General features: G+C 45.0%; 1 long non-coding RNA gene across 2 annotated transcripts in view; it reads right to left on the bottom strand.

Moving 5' to 3' along the window:
* Window positions 1-25,926, bottom strand: part of LOC131753659 (uncharacterized) — a 71,828-nt gene that overhangs the window by 22,769 nt on the left and 23,133 nt on the right. For both annotated transcript variants that reach the window (XR_010839901.1, XR_010839902.1), the window contains exon 2: window positions 16,654-16,788. This is a non-coding gene — a long non-coding RNA (uncharacterized lncRNA). The remainder of the gene's footprint in view (window positions 1-16,653; window positions 16,789-25,926) is intronic.

Below are 25,926 nucleotides of genomic sequence, written 5' to 3'. Positions count from 1 at the left end.
CAGGTACTGGGCACATCCCAGCACGGAGGCTGCAATACCCACAGGGCGGCCGGTCCACTGGGGGCTGGGGCACAGAACTGTGATAAGGGGCACTTGGCTTCCCTGTTCCTGCCTGGGTCGCCCCATCTTCATTTAGCACCAGGTCTGGCAAATCATGTAGTGGGTCCCGCTTAAAGGTTTCCATTTTGAGCAGCCAGATTTTTAATTAGTGTCATTTACCAAAATGAGGAAGAGTAGGATGGGGTAAGAAGTGCAATTTGGGACTCGTTTCATCTCGAGATGCCTGTGAGACGTCTAATGGAAAAGACCAAGTGGGCAATTGTGTAGTCTACCTGCGGCTCAGGAAAAGTATGAAGTTATAGATATAAAGCTGGAATTCATCAGCCTGTAGATAGCGTTTAAAACCATGAGAATGATGGTGCAGCCGCTGTGAAAAACGGTAGGATTGGTCCTAAAACAATTAAGCATAGGATTACCATAGAATCCAGCAATTCCACTTCTGGGTATGTACCCAAAAGAAGTGAAAGCAGGGACCCGAACAGCTATTTGTATACCCAAGTTCATGGCAGCATTATTCACAGTAGCTGAACCGTGGAAACAACTCATATGTCCATTTATAGACGAATGAATAAACAGAACGTGGTGTAGACATACAAGTGACATTATTCAGCCTTAAAAAGGAAAGAAATTCTGACACAGTTTACATCATGGATGAATCTTGAGGTCATGATGCCAAGTAAAGGAATCCAGTCACAGAAGGACAATACTGTGTGATTCCAATTATATGAGGAACCTGGAATAATCAAATTCATAGAACGAATGGTGATTGCCAGGGGCTGGGAGCGGGGGTGGGGGGGGTGGGGAGTTACTGCTTAATGGGCGTAGAGTTTCAGTTTTGCAAGACGAAGGCGCTCTGGAGGTGGGGGGTGGTGACGGCTGCACAATGTGAATGCCCTGAGGGTCACTGAACTGTGCACTTAGAAATGATTAAAATAGTACCTTTTCTGTTATGTACATTTTACCACAATAAAAAAGAACTTATTATTATTTATTGAATGCTTTCTCTATGCCCAGCACTGATCTAAGTGCTTTCCTTGTTTAAAACTCACATAACCCTTCACAACAGTCTTTAAGGTAGGTCTGACATTATCTCCCCCATTTTACAAACAGGGAAACTAGTGACCAGAGATGTTAAGGAACAAACCTAAGCTCACACAGCTTCTAACTGGCTGGGGGAGGATTTAGACTCAAGCGGTCTGGTTCCAGAGCCTAAGCTTTTTTTTTTTTTTAACATACTGTACTACCTGCCAACAGAGACTATGTCATATGCTATGAGAATACACATTTTACAGTAAAACACTAATGTTTAAAATTAAAGGCTGAATTTACAGCCCACAAGCAGCTAGGTCCTGGCCTTTCACCGTATTCCAACATCACCTCCCAGCACAGAGCCTGGCACTGCAGAAGTGAAATCATCCAAGGACGATCACCGTAGCATCTCTGAGGAAGCTGTTTTATGACCGGAGACACCCCCAGGAAATACATACCAGAGGATCTCCTGCTGCATGTGAAAAGGCCAGGATCACCCGTGGCCCCTTTCCTGGTCCTTAGGAGGATACAGTGTGGACTCAGCCAGCCCATGAGGCCAGGTCAGGGCCCCAATCCCAGCACAGGTAGGCTTGGGGAGGAGACGTGCAGTTCCTTGGCGTTGGAGAGACGCAGTTACTGGGCTATATTTAAGTTGCTTCATTATGTTATCAATTAAACCTCTCAAGCAGAAGCAGTGCCAAAGCCGTGGAAACTCCAGGCCTGCAGCTGGGGAAAACGCGGAGGCTGGACCATGGTATACAGAAGTTCTTATTTATGAAGCAAAGTTAGAGCTGGCTGGCAGCGCAAAGGTGCAAACCACTCGTGGGGCTTCCCTTTAGAGATCAGAGCTCCCTCACTCAGAAACACATCCCAGACTGTCAGGAACCCAGGGGCCAGTGTCGGCGCTTGGCAGGCCTGGGTCACTGAAGTGGACGGAAAGCAGGGGGGGCCAGACAAGCGGGATGCAAAGTGTCCTTTTGGCTCAAGTCCTGAGCGGTTGGAAGAGGGTGAGCGACCTTAGATTGATCTCGAGGCAGAATCCCCAGATCTGAATGCATGCTTTAGATGCAGGAAGGCCCAGGCCCCAGAGCAGTGAGCAGGTGGCCCCCTTCCTAAACCTCCCTTCCAGGTGAAATTTAAGTTGACCCATCGCCATTGCCTTTGAAGTATTCCTTACCTCTCAGCACCCCTCTTCTTAAATTTACTTGTTCTTATTTATTTATTTTTGGCTGCGCTGGGTCTTTATTGCTGTGCCGGGCTTTCTCTAGTTGCAGAGAGCAGGGGCTACTCTTCGTTGCGGTGTGTGGGCTTCTCATTGAGGTGGCTTCTCGTTGCGGAACACGGGCTCTAGTCAGTAGCTGTGGCTCGCGGGCTCTAGAGCACAGGCTCAGTAGTTGTGGCTCACGGGCTTAGTTGCTCCGTGGCACGTGGGATCTTCCCGGACCAGGGCTCGAACCCGTGTCCCCTGCATTGGCAGGCAAGTTCTTAACCACTGAGCCACCAGGGAAGCCCCTCAGGGCCCTTTCTGAGTTGGGAAGAACTCTAACCTCAGCTATGCAACCTGGGTCAGATGTTCTGGGTTAGGTACGGCCAAGGCTCCTCCTGGTTAGGGGGTCCTGCCCTAGTGACATTCACACCAACAGAAAGAGAATGAAACAGGGTTCCCTTCTCTGGTCCCAACTTTGAGGAGGGCAACTTACTTTGAGTTCCAGTTTTAAAAAAATCAGCACCTTCTTCCTTCATTACTAAGTATTGGGTTGGCCACAAAGTTTGTTTGGGTTTTTCTGTAAGATGTTAAAGATGAAATTTTGGCCAACCCAATACAAGCTTTAAGCACATACTCATTTCCATGCACCACCCCAGCACACACCCATCTTCCTAACGCTAATTGCTCCGTAATTATTGCTGTCTTGAGGTGTTTGGGATCCTCAACACTTGACATAAACACATTTAAATATATATGTACGTGTATTCGTCTGCTAGAGCTGCCATAACAATATACCACAGACTGAGGGGCTTAAACAATAGAAATGTATTTTCTCACAGTTTTGGAGGATGGAAGTCCAAGTTCAAGGTGTGGGCAGGGTCAGTTACTGCAGAGGCCTCTCTCCTTGGCTTGTAGACAGCTGCCTTCTCTCTGTGTCCTCACATCGTCTTCCATCTGTATGAGTCTGTCTTAGTCTGTTTGGGCTGCTGTAACAAAATACCACAAACTAGGTGGCTTGTAAATAGCAGAAATGCATTGTTCACAATTCTAGAGGCTGGAAGTCCAAGATCAAGATGAGGATAGATTTGGTGTCTGGTGCGGCCCACTTCCTGGTTCATAGATAGCTGTTTCCCTTCTGTGTCCTCACATGGTAGAAGGGGTGATGGAGCTCTTTGGGGTCTCTTTTATAAGGGCACTAATCCATTCATGAGGGCTCCACCCTCATGACCTAATCACCCCCAAAGACCCCACCTCCAAATACCATCTCATTGGGGGCTAGGATTTAGCATATGAATTTTGGGGGGACACAAACATTCAATCTATAGGTGTCTGAGTCCTAATCTCCTCTTCTTATAAGGACACCAGTTGTATTGAATTAGGGCCCATCCATATTTCCCAATTTTGCCTAAATTACCTCTTTAAAGGCCCTATCTCCAAATACAGTCACATTCTGAAGTTCTGGGGGTTAGGGCTTCAGTACATGAATTTGGAGGAGGGGGGGGACACAATTTCGCCCATACGGTATGGAAATGACTGAGGAGGTTCTGCTGAATACAGCGTTAGCACAAGGCCCGTCAAAGATGTTTTGTTTAACTTATCGGAAATAGCTAAATTTACAGCAAGGAGGCAGAGAAACTATGTTTTGTTATCTTCATTTCCATTCTCACCACTTTTAAAGGAAATTTCAAAAACAACACCTATAGCGGTAAATCTCAGCACTCATTAGCTATGTTTTTCTCCTAAATTTTGCTTTAATACTTCAGTTCTCGGATCCTTCCTCAAAGCAAGGCAAATATCAAAAAACCACCCAACATGTTAGCATCACCCCCAGGAAATGGCAACCCAGTAAAAGCAAAAGAACCCAGCCTCCCTGGGTCACTGGACTCACAACCAGAATTCCACCAAGCAGAAACAACAGGTGGTAACATTTAGTGCATTCCTTGTTTTCTGTTTTCCTTTTTCCTACCTATCAGTACCTTATGTTGCTGAGAACACAGTTCATATTGAAATCAGTCTTGCTTTTTTCTGTTACACTTGATCAGACTCCTTTCCTAACATCGTTAAAACTTATTCATCCATGTGTGGAACGGCTGCATAATACTACATGGTGCTTCATGACGTCACTTACCTATTTACAACTGTTGGAAGCAACATTTAGGTTGTTTCCAGTCTTTCTCAATTACAAATAATGATAACATACATCTCTGGTTTATATCCTAGCCTGTGTTTCTGAGCATTTCTTTAGGCTAGATTCCTATTAGTGAAATTACTGTCTAATGTACATACACTTATTCTGAAGGCTTTGGGAACATGAGAAAAGAGCTGTCTTTTCAGATTCTGTGACTTTGTGGGTCAGACCCTCCCCTGATGCTAATCCAGCATTTGGTCCTATGTTCTTACCAAGGTATCTTTGCCCTCTGCCACCTTTCCACACAAGCACAATTATTACTTCCAATAATTACAGGCTGCTGTGATAGGTAAGAGGAATAAAAAGCACCGCAGCTGCCGGTGGGGAAAAAAAGGTGAGGAGGGGCGTAGAAATGCTTGCATTTACAAAGCACTTTTCCTCCCAAGAGCTCAAAGGTTTTCCGAGACATGGTCTCATTAATCTTCATAGGTCTGTTACTTTTCCTTCTGATACAGATCCCAACATAAACCTTATTTGTTGGCTTGCATTTATGCACTCACTGTGCTCCAGTTTTCCTGATGTTCCTTAAAGTAACTTTTATATTTGGGACTTCTGTTCATGCAGATGACAAAACAGCCCCAACCAGGTCTATTCATTGCTCACCCTTAAGACCCACAGGAGGAAAAGAGGAAGGACAATTGGTCTCATCTGAAGAATCAACAGAGAAGTTCAGTAGCCCAGAGAAGTTAAGTAACCCAGCACAGGGTGAAAGGGGGATTCAGGGCAGAAGCCCTAAATGACAGCTGCACACGAGGCAGGTTGCTTTCTTTCAAAGTTGCTTGCTTACATCTTTTTGCACAAATACATTCACGATTTCTGACTTTGTAGACACTCTGAAATGAATCGTGGTAGACGGAATATTGGCTCCCCCAAAGATGTCCACCTCCTAGCCTCAGACCCTGTGAATACATTGCCTTACGTGGCAAAAGGGACAGACTTTGCAGATGTGATTAAATTAAGGATCTTGAGATCCTTAATCTTTGAGGCAAAACTTTTGTGCATCAAAGGACGCTATCAAGAGAGTGAAACGACAATGTGAGAACGGGGGAAAATATCTGCAAATTGTATGTCTGACAAGGGATTAATATCCAGAATACATAAAGAACTCCTACCACTCAATGACAAAAAGACAAACAACCCAACTAAAAATGGGCAAAAGATTTAAATAGACATTTCTCCTAAGAAGATCTACAATCCGCCAAAGAGCACATGAAAGGATAATCAACATCATTAGTCATTAAAGAAATCAAAACTACAATAAGAAACCACCTCACGTGCATGAAGGTAACTATAATCATAAAGACAGACAATAACAAATGTTGGTGAAGATGTGGAGAAATTGGAACCCGTGCACATTGATGGTGGGAATGTAAAACGGTGCCGTTACTGCGGAAAACAGTTCGGCGGTTCCTCAAAATTCTAAACATAGCACTTTCATGTAATCCCACAATTCTGCTCTCAGGTATACAACTGAAAGAAATGAAAACAGGAACTTAAACATACTCCAATGTTCATTGCAGCGTTATTCACAATATGGAAAAAACGGAAATAAGCCAAGTGTCCATCAACTGATGAACAGATAAACAAAATGTGGTGTATGCAATTCAATGCAATATTATTCAGCCACAAAAGGAATGAAGTTCTAAAATATCCTACAACATGGATGGATATCGAAAACATTACGTTAAGTGAGAAGAACAAACACAAAAGGATAAACACTGCATGACTCCGTTTACATGCAATATGTAGCATAGGCAACTGTAGAAACAGCAAATAGACTCGAGCCAGGAGGAGGGAATGGGGAGTTATTGCTTAACAGGTAGAGGGTTTCTGCTTGGGCGAGGAAGCGTTTTTGGAAATAGTGGGGCTGTTGTACTACATTGTGGTTGTAATTAACGCCACTGAATCGTACGCTTAAAAAAAGGGTTAATGCCATATTTTATGTTATATGTATTTTACAACAATAAAAATAAAGAGGGAGGCAAGAGGGTCAAGGTCAGAAAAAAGAGATTTCAAGGACGTAAGCAGAGACTGGAGTGACGTGCTTTGAAGACAAAAGGAGTAGGGCCGAGAGCCAAGGAATGACGGCAGCCTCCAGAAAAAGGTAAGAAAACAGATTCTCTCTGGAGCTTCCAATATCTTGATTTCAGACTTCTAAAACTCTTATGGGACTTCTGACCTCCAGAATAGTAAAATAATCAATTGTGTCGCTTTAAGCCACTAGGTTTGTGGTGATTTGTTACAGCAGCAATAGGAAACTAATCACGGCTGTAAAACCTTATTATATTATTATAGTTCACTCACACGATACATGAATTCACTGTTTAGTTGATCGACGTGACTTTTAAAGTTCCACACCAAAGCATCCTACAGTTTGGGTCCAAGAGCTGACGAACTGGCCTGCAGGGCCCACTGAGTTGAACCAACATGTGACAGATCAGACTGGTATTCTTCGAGTGACCGGGGCTGTCAGACAGTGGTCCCCTTCCATGAAAAGATAAGCTGTGGAATGGATTCAATTAACAACATCCCAAAGCAAAATATTTCTACAAAAAAACCCCTGAAAATTCATGCATATGTGAATTGTGTGATTCATGAAAATTAGAGCTGTGTGACACAAGCGGGACTGAGTTTAGGGACCACATTCTGGGTTCACTGCTCCCATGTCTTCTTGTCCCTTCTTTACACGCCTGTGGCACCCGGCCTGGCCTCTTATCACACTATTCCCTTGAGGGCGGGGACCAGGGCTTCTTAAGCTTGGCTCGGAGAGCACAGAATTTACATTTTCATCCTTATCTCTAATTATGGAATGAAAAGCTTTCTTTTTGATAAACCACTAGGAGGGGAGATAAAGTTCTGGAGTGTATCAGGAAAAGATCAGGAAAAACCATCGTGTCCCAAGGACATCTACATCCTAGTAAGAGACACCTAGAGATACAATAGGATTAACTTCACAGCACCTACAGAACTGTCATACCCAGCCCTGCATCTCTCCACGCTCTCTCCTAACACCAGCATCTTGATTCCTAGGCATATCCTGGTGGTTTTTCTCTAAACAACACCAGCCTACAGTTGGTTCAATCCCTAAGATTCTCTGCTGAATTCCCAAGCTGCTTCTTATCCATTTATCACCCTTACATGACTTGGCTCCTAATCAAGTCTCAGACGGGTGCAGCCGGTTCCATCACCTGAGCTCCGAGCCAGGGGCTGCGGATGTCCTTCACGTGGTGGCACTGGGTGGGTACAAAGGCTCTGCTGGCGGGGGTGTCACAGCCAGAGATATGGACTCACCCATCGTCCCCAGGGACCTGTGGCCCACCGTGGAGGTAGTGGGTCTCCGCCAGGCGCAGCAGTGCCCTTTGTAACTGCGGTGACGGACACAGAACCAAGGAGGAGGGGTAACCAGGTGGGACGGCAGACGCTCAGGGCTGCATTTCGCGCTCTGCCGACTCACTTCTTCCAGAGTGATCCGATCAGTGTTCGGTTTCTTGCACTTTGCTTACAGGCTGAGGTAAATAAGGAAATGCTGGTAAATCCACCTGCCCTTTCTTTCTTCCTGTTCTCCCCAGGAAAATCACAAGTCATACACAGTGGATCAGTGAACAACAAAGACCTTTGTCCAAGAAGAGCAAGGGAGAAAGTGAACAGAAGTCTGATAATCTGTCACTGCCACTTAACAGAACATTTCTCCAAATTGCTTTTATTTTTTTCTAATTACAGAAGGAATGCATGCTTATTGTAAACAATTTGGAAAATAGAGAAAAACACGAAGAAAAAAGGCAAATTATCTGTAATCTTACCATCTTGAGATACCACTGTCCCTGCTCTAACACCCTCTCTACTCTTACTCTGCCTTAATTTGGTTCAGAGTCTTGTTATATTATTATTATTACTCTTCCTGTCGTTGTGATTGTTGCTCGTTGCCTGACTACCTCAGTAGAACATGAAGCCCGTGAAGGCAGGGAATCTGCATCCCTGTGCACCAAGGACAGTGCTCAATAAATATGTGTTAAATGAGAAACAGTCAGAAAGACACGCGCACCCCAATGTTGACAGCAGCACTGTTTACAATAGCCAGGACATGGAAGCAACCTAAGTGTCCACCGACAGATGAATGGATAAAGAAGATGTGGTACATGGGACTTCCCTCGTGGTCCAATGCTAAAGAATCTGCCTTCTAATGCAGGGGACGTGGGTTCGATCCCTGGTCAGGGAAATAAGATCCCACATGCCACGGGGCAGCTAAGCCCGTGCGCCACAACTACTGAGCCCACCTCAACTAGAGAAGAGAAAACCCGCATTCCACAACCAGAGAGAGGCCCGCAGGCCACAACAAGAGAAGCCCGAGCGCCGCAACGAAGAGCCCATGCGCCACAACGAAAAAATCCCTCATGCCTCAAGGAAGATCCTGTGTGCCTGCAACTAAGACTCAACACAGCCAAAATTAATTAAGTAATTGATTTTTAAAAAGAACTATGTTTATTAAAAGAAAAGAAGATGTGGTACATATATACAACGGAATATTACTCAGCCATAAAGAAAAGAACGAAAAAATGCCATTTGCAACAACATGCGTGGACCTAGAGATTGTCATACTAAGTGAACTAAGTCAGACAGAGAAAGACAAATACCATATGATATCACTTATATGTAGAATCTAAAAAAATGGTACAAATGAACTTATTTATAAAACAGAAATGAGGGAAAAAAAAAACAGAAAAAAAAATAAAACAAACCAGAAATGGACTCACAGATGTAGAAAACAAACATATGGTTACTGGGGGGAAAGAGGGGGAGAGATAAATTGGGAGATTGGGATTGACATATACACACTATGATATATAAAATAGATAGCTAATAAGGACCTACTGTCTAGCACAGGGAACTCGACTCAATATTCTGTAATGACCTATCTGGGAAAAGAATCTAAAAAAGAGTTGATGTATGTATATGTATAACTGATTCACTTTGCTGTACAGCAGAAACTAACACAACATTGTAAATCAACTGTACTCCAATAAAATTAATTTTAAAAAACAACAACAACAAAAAAAAGAAAAACAAATCAGCTTTTAATCCTTTTTCTAAAACACCTATATACATAAATTATGTTTATAAAGCATTATTTTTGTTAATTTTACAAACCATTCTATTACCAAGAGCCCCAAAGAGAATATCAGAAATACTCATGGTCTGAAAAGTAGAGCCCGGATGGACTCACCTACACATTTACTCCTCTCAGGGGGAGTTGCAGAGCAGCAGCTCTGGGGAAAGGGCCTTGGAGAACGGATGACGTCACTGTTCCAGCCAGGGCTGACAAGGCGCGCTCAGCTTATGTGCTGTCCCCTTAGCTCCATGCAGCTGCCGGTGGGCGCACGGATACTCTTGAACAGGTGATCGGGTGGCCCAGGAGGTAAGGTGGAGCAGGCTGGACGCAATGGAAGGTCAAGGGCGTGAGGGCACTAAGGGGCAAGTGCAAAATTAAGGCATCTGAACAGGTGATTACTGGACTCTCCAGCTCCCTCCTTTCCTCATCCTCAGATCTGCTTTGCCTGAAAGCATTTGAGAACATCCGAAGTGACCCTATTTCAACACGCCTTCGCTTTACGTCAACGTCTTCCTGACTCTCCACCTATTCTTCTCTTCTCAGGAGCAAAAATCCTCCTTCCTTCCCCGGGTTCCTCCTTCCTTGTACCTGTGACCTCAATGATGTCCCCCCCCACCACCCAGCACTGCTAGGGATCTGCTCCATGGTTATCTCCTCTCTCTACTCTCACCTTCAGTTTTTCCAGATACATTCATTCCTTCCTCTCTTTTTATGACTGTTCTCGAACTACCCAGTCCCCCAAATAACCCTCCTTCTCCCTCATGCTACCCATCTCGTCTCTTCCCTCCTCTTCATATCGATCTGATTGAAAGAGAAGTTTACACCTGTTGTAAATCTCTCCCCCCCACTCACTCTTCCCTTAACTTCCTGTAATCTGGTTTCCACCTTGATTCCAGGACCGTCAGTGACCTTCCACCTTTCTGTCTGAAAGCCTTCACTCACCTCATCCTCTCTGCAGCATCTTACACTGTCAACTATCATTGTCACCTGTACAACGACTGGCAAGCATGGTCTCCTTCAAATTCCATGCTCACCTCTCTAGGCACCCTCCTGACACAGCCTACACGCTGATGACAGATTAATCTTTCTGAGGCATAATCTTTCTAAGGTGTTGTCTAAGATTAATTTCCTTCTATGGCTAAACCAGTAAGTTAGAAAAAGTACTAAATATACTGGGTCAGGACTTGAGCAAGTCATTTAATAAGCCTCTCATCCTTGGACAGAAGGTTGAGTGATGTGGGCTAACACATAACCCAGAGGCATTTGAGCAGAAGACCTTACATTGATGCAAACGAAGCAGGTCCAGAGTGAAAGCTCAATGGTGGGGCTCTACCCACCGTCAACTGTGGTGCAGTGGGCACGGCCACTTCCGCTGCCAAGAGTGGTGAATCTGAAGACAGTAAGTGCTAAGCAATGTCCTGCAAAGGGACTGCAATTTGTTGCCTCACCTCTCCTGCTCCTTCTAAGTTTACCTTTAGTGTAGCAATGGCCAAGGTGAGGCATTGTGGAGCCATAATCCTGATTTATCACGTCCTTAGACCCGAACCAACACCGGGATACCAGTCTGTAATACCCAAGAAGGTCTCCAGCACCCAGGCCTCTTCGCCAGCTCTCATCCTCCTAACTCAGTCCTTTCCTGTCCAGGATCTCATCCTCTGTCTGCTCAAGAGTATCCTCTCAAAACCCTCCTGTCCTTCTCCCAAGGCGCCTCCACTAGACACAGGCTTCCTCAGGACCAGATTAATGTCTACTTATCATTATAATATCATTAGCATGAGGAAGTGCGCTCTCTTCCATCTGTCCGCCTGCATCTTGGCTGTCCCACTGTCTTCGAGGCCAAACTGTCATCATGGCAGCCACCTCCTCGTTCTCCTAGCTGTTTCTGCACTATTTCTGCAGGCTGGTAACAGACCTTAACTTCATTCACTTAACGCATTCTGTTTCCACTAACCAACCCCCAAACTCCCCTTCTCCAAAGCAATACATTTCTCCTACTCAATACTCTCCAACAAGATCATTAAGGACTTTTAGCCCAGGTAAAACTGGTCTCTTTTGGCAAAGGGTATCCATTCGAATGTAAATGAGCAAGGAAGAGGAAATCTCTGACTGATCTAAAACTTATCAAAGTCAGACCTGCATCCGTCATTAGAGGGAATACACCTGGGGAGGGCAGTTTTTTTGTTTTTTAAAGGAAGCTGTTTGGTTTTTGTAAGTCTTTATTGAATTTGCTACAATATTGCTTCTGTTTTATGTTTTGGTTTTTTGGCCCTGAGGCACGTAGGATCTTAGCTCCATGACAAGGGATCAAACCCGCACCCCCTGCATTGGAAGGTGAAGTCTTAACCACTGGACTGCCAGGGAAGTCCTGGGACAGCAGTTTTAACCCCTCTTAATCATGTGGAATTTATGCACAAATGGACTTATGAACAGCTTGTTTGTAAGTAGAGGCACGTTGGTATGGTTCAATGGATTAATAACTTGTTGAACAACTTTACCAAAAGATATGGGTTGGTAGACCCATGTCAATCTTTTTTCTTTTTAAAAAAACTTATAATTTTTAAAAAATTGAGGTATAGTTGATTTACAATATGATGTCAGTTTCAGGTGTACAACACAGAGATTCAAAAATGTTATAGCCTGGGGCTTCCCTGGTGGTGCAGTGGTTGAGAGTCTGCCTGCCGATGCAGGGGACACGGGTTCGTGCCCCGGTCCGGGAAGATCCCACATGCCGCGGAGCGGCTGGGCCCGTGAACCGTGGCCGCTGAGCCTGCGCGTCCGGAGCCTGTGCTCCGCAATGGGAGAGGCCACAAGGGTGAGAGGCCCGCGTACCGCAAAAAAAAAAAAAAAAGTAAAAATGTTATAGCTTACACTCCATTTACAGTTCTTATAAAATATTGGCTATATTCCTTGTGCTGTACAATATATCCTTGTGGCTTTTTTATTCTATACATAGTAGCTTGTACCTCTTAATCCCCTACACCTATCGTGACCCGCTCCATCCCTTTCCCCACTGATAACCACTTGTCTGCATAGTCTGTAACCACTATATCTGTGAATGTTTCTTTCTTGTTATATTCACTAGTTTGTTTTATTTTTTAGATTCCACATGTAAGTAATAACATACAGTATTTGTCTTTCTCTGACATTTCACTCTGCATAATATTTTCTATGACCATCCACATTGCAGCAAATAGCAGAATTTCATTCTTTTTACGGCTGAGCAGTATTCCATTGTGTGTGTGTGTGTGTGTGTGTGTGTGTGTGTGTATCACATCTTTATCCATTTCATCTGTTGATAGACACTTAGGTTGCTTCCATATCTTGGCAATTGCAATCTATGTCAATTTAAAATGAGGTCTCTATTGCCGCATCAGTCTTCATCTCTGCCCTGTTCATGCCTTTCCAATTTGTGAAGGGATAAGAAAATCAGTGCTGAAGAATACCTTTAAGCAAGAATAAGGGCTCTCGTACTAATATAAAATGAACGTGTGTCCATGAATTCACTCATTAACTAACCATGAAGGCAGTGAAGGGGCTCCAAGGGGAATCCAAAGAACGGACAAGTATAGAAGCAATCAGAAATGCTGAAATAAATGTGCTAATCGATGCCAGACTGGCAGCCTGCTTCACAGGGTGAAAATCAACTCCATGTCCACCAGACAAAATTCATTTTTCTCTTTCTGGACAAGAATTCTTTGCATTACCCACTATGTGTTTTCTACCATTTATATTTGCAAAACAGTTCAGTCAAAAACAATGAAAGACACAGACCCCCGTAAAACCACACAACCCAGAAGAATCTGCTAGATGATACCCAGCAATCCACTGAATGGAAACTCAGTAATCTTTTTGCCCATTTCAAGGCCGTTCACAACTTCTCCTGACAATACGAGGAGACAATCATAAAGCAACCTGAGGTCTTTTGCAGGGACCAAGTATAAGCAGAGAATCGAAAAGGTTATAGCTTAGCAGTAAGCTAAGCTTAGGAATGGCTTAGGAGTTGAAATCAGTATTATGTTCATCAGTTCAGTGTGATGCGTGCCAGCATTATATTGAGTGTGATTCCCAAAAAAATCTTAATTTTTTTTCCCACTTCAGGCATCTTCTGTAGAATGAGAGAAGGGAAGGGTCTGCTCTGGTCAGCTGTGGTCAGACAGCTGGGTTCCCTGTACCACATTTATTTGTTTGTTTGTTTGGCTGTGTTCGTTGCTGCGCACGGGCTTTCTCCGGTTGCGGCGAGCGGAGGCTACTGTTTGTTGCAGCGCGTGGGCTTCTCGTTGCTGTGGCTTCTCTTGTTGCGGAGCACGGGCTCTAGGCGTGCGGGCTTCAGTAGCTGTGGCTTGCAGGCTCCAGAGCGCAGTCTCAACAGTTGTGGCACATGGGCCCAGGAGTTGTGGCTCGCGGGCTTAGCTGCTCCGCGGCATGTGGGATCTTCCCGGACCAGGGCTTGAACCCATGTCCCCTGCGTTGGCAGGTGGATTCTTAACCACAGAGCCACCAGGGAAGTCCTATGTATCACATTTTATAAGAACTGGAGACAGTCAGGCAGGTAAAGGGATGTGGAGTGGTGGAGGAAACCAAGAATATTCGGTCTAGAGAAGAAAAAGCTCAAATAGGAATGGGCTAGCTGTCTTCAAAGTCTTACAGGACAAAAGTGGAAGAAGGCTTAAGGAAAACCTTCCTAAATTATAACCCAGTGTACGGTGATGTTGGCGACAGCAGTGAAGATTTATTGAGCTTTACTCTCTGGCAAATCCTGAGCTAAGCACTTTACAGGTATCATCTCATTAAACCCTCACAACAAGGGGAATGTAGTGGCCAAGCCTAGACCTGACAGTCAGAGATGTCAAGCTTTGGATGGAACCAAAGGCCTTGAAGTCCCTTTGAGCTCAGAGATCACGGGGTTCTGTGTATCTCTGCTGCTCAAAGACCTCCAGTGGATCCCTACTGGCTACTATGTCAGGTACACATTTCTCAGCCTGCCAATAAAGGCTCTTCACGGGACGGCCCAAATCACTCTCTCTGGGTTTGTCACCTGAATACTAACACCGAAAAAAGTACCAAATCCACCGTGCAAGGTTCTCAACCAACCTTTCTTCAACTTCACCACCTCTCCACATGCTATCCATGCTTTTCCATCTCCCATGTTACCTCTTCCTCAAAGTCATTCTAGTACCTTCTCTCCCTCCTCTTCCACCCTCCTCCTCTCTCTCCAGTAGCATTTTGCACTCCTGCCACATGCTGGCCGCTGTCATAGTTAATAAGTACTTGTTTAATCTCTTCTACCAGCTTACAAACTCCTTGAGGGGAGGGCTGTTGGACGGATGTGTTGAGTGGGGCTTAGATGGGGAAGAAGAAGCTTGAGGAAACTTCCAGGGCAACAGGAAGAATCCCAGGTCCTTCACCAGGGGAGAAATTTCTGGAATGCCTTCGTCACTTGTGCTCCCCTGAGCTATTCTCTTTTTCTCACCTCTTAACAGAAGGGACGACGGAGCACCCCATTTTTCTGGAGGCAGCCTGGCTTACCTGCAGAGGACGGCATTCCCTGTGAGATGGCAGGGCAGTTGGGGCTTCCTCCCTTCGGGACCCAGACCCCGACAGCAAGTCAACAAGGGTTTGGTAAATGACTTATTTATTTATTGTAGTTGGCGTCAAGACTGGACAAGTACGTTTGGGTCCAGATTATAGAAGGCCTTGAACAGCAAGACAAGGGGAGCGCCTATGGATCCTTGACCCGGAAAGTGACTTCCTTACGTGATTTTCTCTAATTCTCTTGCATGTATTGGTATTTTTTTCAAAAGTGTTTCACGAATATGAATTATCAGTTCCAAAAGGACAGTAGGAGGAGCCAGTACGAATAACCAGCAGGGATGGTCCACAGGGGCTAAGGGCCCTTCCAAGACACATAGAAGTACAAATTCCCTCCAAATATTTTTTTTTTTTTTTTTTTTGGTGGTGGTACGCGGGCCTCTCACTGCTGTGGCCTCTCCCGTTGTGGAGCACAGGCTCCGGACGCGCAGGCCCAGCGGCCATGGCTCACGGGCCCAGCCGCTCCGCGGCACGAACCCGTGTCCCCTGCATCCACAGGTGGATTCTCAACCACTGCGCCACCAGGGAAGCCCCCTCCAAATATTTTTAACAGAGCCCAAACCCATTGTAGAGCACCTGTAAATTGTTTGTATAACATTAAAAGATATATTTATTCTCACTTACTTGATGAGGGCATTGAAACAATATAAATCCAACTTTGTGTTCTTGTATGTATTTTTAAAGATTTTTTTTGATGTGGACCATTTTTAAAGTCTTTATTGAATTTGTTACAATATTGCTTCTTTTTTAAAAAAAATAAATTTTATTTATTTATTTTTGGCCGTGTTGGGTCTTCGTTGCTGCGCGTGGGCTTTCTCTAGTTGCGGCGAGCGGGGGCTACTCTTCGTTGCGGTGCGCGGGCTTCTCATTGCGGTGTCTTCTCTCGTTGCAGAGCTCGGGTTCTAGGCATGTGGGCTTCAGTGGTTATGGCACATGGGCTCAGGAGTTGCGGTTCGTGGCCTCCAGAGCACAGGCTCAGTAGTTGTGGCACACGGGCCTAGTTGCTCGACATTATGTGGGATCTTCCCAGACCCGGGCTTGAACCCTTGTCCCCTGCATTGGCAGGCGCATTCTTAACCACTGCGCCACCAGGGAGGACCTTGCTTCTGTTTCATGTTTTGGTTTTTTGGCCGCGAGGCATGCGGGATCTTAGCGCCCCCAACCAGGGATCCAACCCGCACCCCCTGCACTGGAAGGTGAAGTCTCAACCACTGGACACCAGGGAAGTCCCGCTCTTGTATGTATTTTTTAAAAAAATATGCTCATACAATCTTTTTTTGACCTCTCATTCACCTACGTCTTGCTCTAGTTGCTCGAAAACGTTATCGCAGATGTTTGATAGTTTTGTGTTTCCTCTGTTTTTTGTCATCTCCCACCTAGACCTAGAATATGCTTCGCCCCTCCTCCACAGACACAGAAATGTCCTTTGCCAATTACCCTCTCTCCCAAATCCGTAAAAGCCTCTTGACATACCTGCTTTTCTCTTGAGGATTTTCCCTCTTTCCTCCCTTAGCTGTTCCACTGCTCTGTTTCAGTGAACTGTGATTTACTTGGGTCTGGGGCTCTCTGGTTCCTGTTGCAGAGGCCTGGCTCTCTTCCTGTGGGAGGCTGCAGAGAAAGTGAACAGCCCAGTTGGCCATCAGGAATTTCTCGCTCATCAGTGGGTCGCCTGCACTTTGTGCGTCTTTTTCCCAGAACTACGGAGCAGCCACCTCCCCACCCGGGAGCTGGGGGGCCTCCTAGGACTCTGCAGGCTGCCCAGTGGAAATAATATGAGGGTGGCGTTCTGAGCTGCCACTTCATTGTCAGCCTTCAAAACAACCCTCTCACGTGGGTTACTACCTCGATACACTGATAGAGATGCAATCTGGAGAAACTGAATAATATCCCCAAAGTTCCAGAGCTAGTGAGTGACACAGCCAGGATTCAAATCCAACCTTCCTGACCCGACATGTACACCCTCCCCGCAAGCTTCATGTTCTGCACTGGGTTTAGAAGACTTACATTTTCTTTAACATGCTGCCCTAACACAAATTTCAAAAAGTAAAAACAAATCGCTCCATTAAAAAATTCACATCTCCCATTTGCTGCAACATGGATGGACCTAGAGATGATCACAGTAAGTGAAGTAAGCCAGACAGAGAGAGACAAATATCATATGATATTGCTCATATGTGGAATTCAAAAAAATGATACAAATGAACTTACATACAAAACAGAAATAGATCCACAGACATAGAAAGCAAACTTATGGTTACCGTAAGGGGAAAGGGCGGGGAGGGATAAATTAGGAGTTTGGGGTCAACATATACACACTATTATATATAAAATAGATAACCAACAAGTGTACATAGCAGAAGTGTGTACAGCACAGGGAACTGTACTCAGTATTTTGTAATAACCGATAAGGGAAAAGAATCTGAAAAAGAGCATACATATATTATTGAATATGTATATAACTGAATCACTTTGCTGTACACCTGAAACTAACGTGACATTGTAAATCAATTATACCTTAACAAAAAAGTAAACTAAAATAAGTTCACACCTGAACTCTCTCACACAATAATACTAACCCTCTTGTAAACGTATTTGCTTCGTCACCTGTACAAACATTCCTCATCAAAACTGCCCTTTGGGCTTCCCTGGTGGCGCAGTGGTTGAGAGTCCGCCTGCGGATGCGGGGTACGCGGGTTCGCGCCCCGGTCCGGGAGGATCCCACGTGCCGCGGAGCGGCTGGGCCCGTGAGCCGTGGCCGCTGCGCCTGCGCGTCCGGAGCCTGTGCTCCGCAACGGGAGAGGCCACAGCAGTGAGAGGCCCGCGTACCGCAAAAAAAAAAAAAAAAAAAAAAAAAAATTGCCAAGATTTCAATGAACCCATTCACATTCCTTCCCTGCCTCTTAACAACTTCACCATCCTGGTCGCCTGTCTTTGGACCCTGGATAAGCCCGCGACACGCTCACACATTGGGAAGCACAGCCCCTTCCCTTAGACCACTGTCAAGTTTACAGCATCCTCAAATTTTGCTCCATTGAAGGGGGGGCATTTATGTCTTTCCCTGTTCTGTTCACCGCGGTGACCTTCCATCTAGAATATAAATTCTTTGTTTTCTTTTTAAAAATTTTCTCAAAGGGGTGCCAAGAAGTACGAAAAAATCATTTTAATTACTCAAACAAATTAGTAGACAATTTTATAGGTGTAAGGGACTTCCCTGGTGGCGCAGTGGTTAAGAATCCACCTGCCAGTGCAGAGGGCACGGGTTTGAGCCCTGGTCCGGGAAGATCCCACATGCCGCGGAGCAACTAAGCCCGTGCGCCACAACTACTGAGCGTGAGCTCTAGAGCCCGCGAGCCACAACTACTGAGCCTGCGTGCTGCAACTACTGAAGCCCGTGAGCCTAGAGCCCGTGCTCCGCAACAAGAGAAGCCCCCGCAACGAGAAACCTGCGCACCGCTATGCAGAGTAGCCCCTGCTCGCCGCAACTAGAGAAAGCCCGCGCAGAGCAATGAAGACCCAACACAGCCGACAATAAATAAATAAAATAAATAAATATTTAAAAAGAAATAAAAATAAAAGGTGTAAACGGGTATACGTCCTTGTCCCCGTCCCTCGGTTTCCTACACACAGGCTACCACTCTCACCAGTTAGTTGCCATTTCAAACAAGAAAGATCTGTGCTAATAGTTTCCTGCTCCCTGTGGCTTTAAGCTGCTTCAAAGAAAATTCACCCATTCAGTTCAGCCTACTTGAATCACTACTCCACCTTCAGTCTCGACTTAAACTTAAACGGCACCTCCTCCTGGAAGCCTCCTGTCCCTCCCAAGCCTGCAACACTAAGCACTTACCCCATCGTCCATCAAGCTTACCGAGCAGGATGGAAATTGCCTGTCTGTTTCTTATCTCCGGGCAGGACCAGCTCGGCACCTGGCACACAGATGTATTCTGGAAATATTTGCTTAATGAATGTAGGATCTGAATACCAATGTATATTCCAAACCATGCATGAAGTCCAGGGAATGCAAAGGCAAATAAACCAAGGTATCTACCTTGGCATCTTCATATAGTTTACCAAGAAAAAAAAAACAAAAGCAGCAAGAGAAAGATCCACTTTCATGAATCTTACTTTCAATCTAGGTTCATTTAGTAGCAGTATTTCTCATTTGCATCACCTGTTCTTCCTCTTACTGTTTCTAAGTGTTCTGCAGTCCCCCTTTCTTGCCAAAATGAGTCCTAGGAACCCCGTAAGTTTGCGTTGGCCGAAGCCTCAAAGGCTGAGTATCTCACCTTGCCTTGCTTGCCATTGTCCCTTTCTCCAAAGTGGCATCTGATTGACTCTCCAGCGCCAGCTATTGAGAATACTGGCAGGCAATTAGCTGGGGAGAGGGAACCACTTATTTTGATGACTTCAATACACAGTCAATATACTTCAATATACAGTCACCCCCCCGGTATCAGCGGGAGACTGGTTCCAGGATCTCTGCAGATACCAAAATCCGAGGATGCTCAACTCCCTGATATAAAATAATAGCACAGTATTTGCATGTAACCTACCATACAATCCTTTGTATACTTTAAACCATCCCTGGATTACTTATAATACTTAATGCAATGTAAATTTTATGTAAATAGTTGCCAGTGCCCGGCAAATTCAAGTTTTGCTTTTCAGAACTTTCACTTTTTTTTTTTCCGAGTATTTTCAATCCACGATTGGTTGAATCCGCGAACGCGGAACCCGTGGGTACAGAGGACCCGCTGCAGTCTCGAAATATCCTCAGAGGCAGCCGTGTGTTGCTGCCCTGGAGAGTCAGCGCAGAATAATGGTATGAAGGCTCAGCGGATCCGTCCAGGTCTTCCGCCCGCCTCCAGACCCAGCTCAGGCTGGCAACAGCTCTGAGCTTCTGCTGTGTGACAGGACAGCGTCTCTGAGTCATCATCGTGGGGCTGGTGACATGTTAACTAGGCAAACAAATGCAGATGTCCAGGACAATATCTGACTTGCCCTGAAGGTTCAGTATCGCGAAGAGAGGAGAAGCAATTCCTGCAAGATGATGACATCTTTGATACTTATCATTTTTAAATTATTTCAAAATTTAAAGCTATCTTACTACAAAATCCTACTTAAGTGAAATGGAGCCTATGCTCTGTGCATCAGCCTTGGGCAGATCACCTTATCTCAACAGTATTTTTTTTCTCCTGTCAGAAATGATGTTTGGGCTAAAAAGATTAGACTCTCAAGAGACAAAACAACCAAACCGATGGGTGAAACTTAATTGGATTCTTCTTTAAAAAAACAAAAAAACAAGAGCTTAATTATTCTTGGCATTGCTGATATTTAAATATGACTGCCTATTAGATATTATGGAATTATTATTTGTTTTCTTAGGTGTGAAGTTTTAAAAATTTTTTGGTGTGATAGAGTTTTCACGGGCAGGTAGGAGTATGTTCTTACTAACAGGAAATGCATACTATAGTATGATGTCTGCAAATGTTTAGGAAAAAGAATATTCAAGTTTGTGTACAGAAAGAGACTGAAAGGAAGAAATAGAGAAAATATACCATTTTCACAAAATGATCTTTGAATTCCCTTTTTGCAGTCATTTCAAATTTCCAAGAGTGCATCAAAACCCTATGACCAAATATATTGAAAATCATTTTTTTAAACCAACAGTCTAGCCAAACAAGAACACATTCTTTATGCTCTAATTTTGGTCTTTTAAAAATCTAAATATTCTGTCCCATCTGCATCTTTTTTTTTTTTTTTTTTTTTTTTTTTTTTTTTTGCGGTACGTGGGCCTCTCACCGTTGTGGCCTCTCCCGTTGCGGAGCACAGGCTCCGGACGCGCAGGCGCAGTGGCCACGGCTCACGGGCCCAGCCGTGGCATGTGGGATCCTCCCGGACCGGGGCACGAACCCGCGCCCCCTGCATCGGCAGGAGGACTCTCAACCACTGCGCCACCAGGGAAGCCCCCATCTGCATCATTTTAACAAACTTTCTAAACTTCTGAGTACACTAAAAATTATAACTTTTCAAGGTACCCTCCTACACTGGTGGGAATGTAAATTGGTGCAGCCACTATGGAGAATATTATGGAGGTTCCTCAAAAAACTAAAAATAGAGCTACCAGGGACTTCCCTGGTGGTCCAGTGGTTAAGACTCTGTGCTCCCGATGCAGGGCGCCTGGGTTCGATCCCTGGTCAGGGAACTAGATCCCACACGCATGCTGCAACGAAGAGCCCGAATGCTGCAATTAAAAGAGCCCACATGCCACAATGAAGATCCTGCGTGCCGCAACTAAGACCTGGCACAGCCAAACAAATAAAAAATAGAGCTGCCATGTGACCCAGCAATCCCACTCCTGGGCGTATATCCGGAGAAAACCATAATCTGAAAAGATACATGCACCCCAATGTTCATAACAGCACTATTCACAATAGCCAGGACATGGAATCAACCTAAACGTCCATCTACAGATGAATGGGTAAAGAAGATGGGGTACATATATATATATATATATATATATATACACACACACACACACAATGGACAATCACTCATCCATAAAAAAGAATGAAATAATGCCATTTGCTTGGATGGACTTAAAGATTATCACACTAAGTGAAGTAAGTCAGAAAGAGAAAGACAAATACCATATGATATCACTTATATGTGGAATCTAAAATATGACACAAATGAACTTATCTACGAAACAGAAACAGACTCACAGACATAGAGAACAGTCTTGTAGTTGCCAAGGGGGAGGGGGTTGGGGGAGGGATGGACTGGGAGTCTGGGGTCGGCAGATGCAAACTAGTATATAGAGAATGGATAGACAACAAGGTCCTACTGTAGAGCACAGGGAACTATATTCAGTCTCCTGTGACAAAACATAATGGAAAAGGATACGAAAAAGAATATATATGTATAACTGAATCACTTTGCTATATAGCAGAAATTAATACAACATTGTAAATCAACTAGACTTGAATAAAATAAATTTAAAAAAATTATAACTTTTGAAAATTCTGTTCATTAGTTTCATTTATCCTAATTTTTACCAACATTCTGACTCCCTCCCTTCCCTCAATGATCCTTCATGCTTCCAGCTTTCATCAGGACCTGTCTTGCCTTTCCCCTCTGGATTTTATTCTTGTATGTCTTCATTTTTTCTCTCATCTCCATCATTTACAGAGATGTCTTTCTTCCTTGCTGTCAATATTTTCCTGTAGATTTGTCTCCTGTTCTGGGCAGTATTTTAGTTCTCTAATTTCTCCTGCCTTCACCGCACTTCTTATTACCTCTACATCTGTTTCATTATCTTCTATCATCCTCTATTCCCTGGAAAGGGGGAACCCTGGACATCCCCACTCATGCCCCACCCCTCTGTCTTCCTTTGTTACAAGCAACCCTCTGAGTGCTTTTTCAAATCTGGAGTGGTTTTATTTAAAATAGGAAAACTTGGGCTTCCCTGGCACAGTGGTTAAGAATCCGCCTGCCATTGCAGGGGACACGGGTTCGAGCCCTGGTCCGGAAAGATCTCACATGCCGTGGAGCAACTAAGCCCATGCGCCACAACTACTAAGCCCGAGTGCCACGACTACTGAGCCCACGAGCCACAACTACTGAGTCCAAGTGCCACAACTACTGAGCCCAATTGCCACAACTACTGAGCCCGTGAGCCACAACTACTGAGCCCGAGTGCCACAACTACTGAGCCCGCGCGCCCAGAGCCCGTGCTCTTCAACAAGAGAAGCCACTACAATGAGAAGCCCACGCATCGCAACGAAGAGTAGCCCCTGCTAGCCACAACTAGAGAAAGCCCGCGTGCAGCAACAAAGACACAATGCAGCCAAAAATAAATAAATAAATAAATTTATTAAAACGATAAAATAGAAAAACTTAAACTTTTTTAAAAGATTGAAATGCCAAGGCAGTAGGAATTTTCCCTCCAAGAAAGTAAGGACGGAGCCAGCCCAGAATCAGTCCTCCACCATCACATCTAGTCCCGTCTTTCGCGGGGAGTTTACTTGGTGGATTCGGTGCTCTGCGAGAAGGCCGGCCCGCCTGCATCAGCGCACTTAGACCCGCATCCACACACGGTGCAGTTCACCCGAGTGCCTGCTCCTCTCCCCTCCCCCACCCGCTCTGTCCCCACCCCCCAGCCCTTCCCAGAGCTTCCTGTCATTTCACCTTTTCTCTGGTTCACAGAACCCTTGAATGATAATCCTCTTTTATTTTCCTGAACTTCTGAACTCTTCTTGCTTGTGTCTTTTACCTCCGGTCTTTGGCAGTCAGCCTCGGATTCCTTTATCTGCCCTCGGCCTGGCTGATTCTTTTTGCCCACGGAGAATAAGAAGGACCGGTTTCCACCGTCGTTTCTTGCTTTTGACCACAATGCCAGGCCATGCTGCATTTTTTGTTTCCCCTGTTCTCTCCTTCGTTTTAGTCGACCTAACTTTTCCCTTCGTGTCTGGACTCAGAATCCAGTGATCTTTTTTCCTTTTTCTCTGCTCTCTGGTCTCCATCATGGGAGCTACCTCGGTGTGGCCCCCCTACCCACCTCTTTTATTCTGATTCTGGGCAAACTGAATCGTCCATCAATCCCACATGTACCACCTCGTCGTGGAAGGAGCTCCCTGCAGTCTGCACACCTGAGCTGGTCAGTTTCAGGAGTCCTGCGTTCAAGGGCTCCTTCGACCTGTATTTACAGGTTTACTGCCCGGGTTCTTCGTAATCATATAACCTTGCTCTGCTCTCAAAGGTGGAAGGATGATTCCATCATCTCCCTGCCACGTGCAACATTCCTCTGTCCACGCCCCAATCTGGTCCGGTATTTCACTTGGTATTTCATTGCTGTGTATTTCATTTCATTGTCCTGGCAGATTTCACGGTCGCGGCTTATCAGCCGTCTCAAACTAGCATCTTTTGTAACCACGTTATTTCTCATTTTAGACGTAAAAGCATTTGTTTCTTGTCCTGCTTGGGGCTGTGCCTCTGGAAAATTAAATCACAGGCTCCCATATCAATCCCCAAATACTTTTTAAGATGTGTCATGTATTGTCTTCCTTTGAAGGCTTAGTACCACTTATTCTAGTGAACTAAATTTCACCAATGTGTCTCCTGGGATTACAGTCCAACTTTGTACTCTAAATTCTCTAAACAAAATTCCTGCCTTGGAATGTTTTTCAGATGACAAAACGCCCTTTCTGAATGACTGGGTGATCTTTTCCTCTCAAATCAGCCAACAACTTGTGTTAAGTCCTTTCTCCTCATGGCAAACAAGAAACTCGGTATCACTTCGCACCTCTGACTCTTCTCGGTAAGCAGTTTTTCGTCTCTTCTCCCAAGTCACACATTAACATCTGGCTGCTTCTATCGCTTTTCTATTCTGGGTCTGTGACTAAAACTCATCAGAAGAAAGCTGTTCTCTGCGAATTGTCGTTAGCATGCCATCAGCCAGTCGGTCAACAGGTATTTATCAAGCAATTCTGGTGGACAGTCATCACAGAAATAGCCTTGACAAAATCCCACGATGCCAAGGCATTGAATCAAATTGCGAGGGGTCCCCCTCACCTCTAACGGCAAAACGGCAGCACTCCTCTGGGTCACCCGCACATCTTGCAGGACACACGGTGTCAGGGAGGAAAAACCTTTCCTCTACCCTCTTAAACTCTGTCACCGGGGGCCTGCAAATTACACTAACAAAAGACAAAATAACTGGAGAAAAGGCATACAATTTTTACTAATATTTTACACGCATGGGAATTTATAGAAAAGAACTAAACCTCGGGACTTCCCTGGTGGTCCAGTGGGTAAGACTCTGCAGTCCCAGTGCAGGGGGCCCGGGTTCGATCCCTGGTCAGGGAACTAGATGCTGCCTGCTTGCTGCAGCTAAGAAGTCTGCATGCCGCAACTAAGACCAAGCGAAGCTAAAATAACTAACTATTAAAAAGAAAAGAATTAAAACTCAAAGAGGTGATTAGACTCGGGGGCCCATATATCATTTTAACAAAGGAAAGGGGGTTTGGGCTTCGAGGCACAATCAATTGTGGGGAAGTGACTAGGATGTATGTGGAAGAGCTAATGGAAGATAAGGGTTATTTCAGTAAAGTCTGTTCGTGCAGACTCATCTCGGTGCCGATTCTCTTTCCCTGGCGATAGGTGTCGCTCTCGTCCTCCTGGTACAGGAGGGAGGGACTCTTGTCACCAAGGGAAGTTTACGCCCAGCTGTAGGTGGACAAGGGGAGGCCAGAGAATTCTTCCTGCGTCTTGTTGATTCTCAGTTGCCTTCAGCTCAAAATAATCCTTATGCCAAAGTGGCATGTTTGGCGGTGGGGGGGGGAACCTCCTGCTACCCTTCAGTGGTTCCTCCAATAAGTGCAACCATGCTGACATTTTCTACGGGCACCTTACAGAGAGCAGTGCTTTCTGACTAGCATTCCCCGTTTTTCAGTTGAATACACTGCAGCTTTGAGAGATGAATGCCTTTCCCTCTCTGATCCAATCTCCAAATGACTCGATTCAGTTACTTTGTGCAGTTCTGTAATCTCACTGTTCTCCCCTCTCCAGCTCATTCATGTAGCCGCCGCTGAAACTGTTGGAAAAAAAAAAAAGTATATTCTGCTCCTTAACCTTCATAGTGGGGACCCCTTGGTTTCTTCTCCCTGATTTCTCCCACTATCCCTGAGCAGGAGAATGAAAGACACCGAAGCAAGGAGACACCGAAAGGAAGCTCAACGTTTGCAGCCC

This window comes from Kogia breviceps, chromosome 3, assembly GCF_026419965.1.
Source record: "Kogia breviceps isolate mKogBre1 chromosome 3, mKogBre1 haplotype 1, whole genome shotgun sequence".
Classification (NCBI taxonomy): Eukaryota; Metazoa; Chordata; class Mammalia; order Artiodactyla; family Physeteridae; genus Kogia; species Kogia breviceps.
Note: the sequence above shows the minus strand (reverse complement) of the source record. Positions and strands in the feature narration are given on the sequence as shown.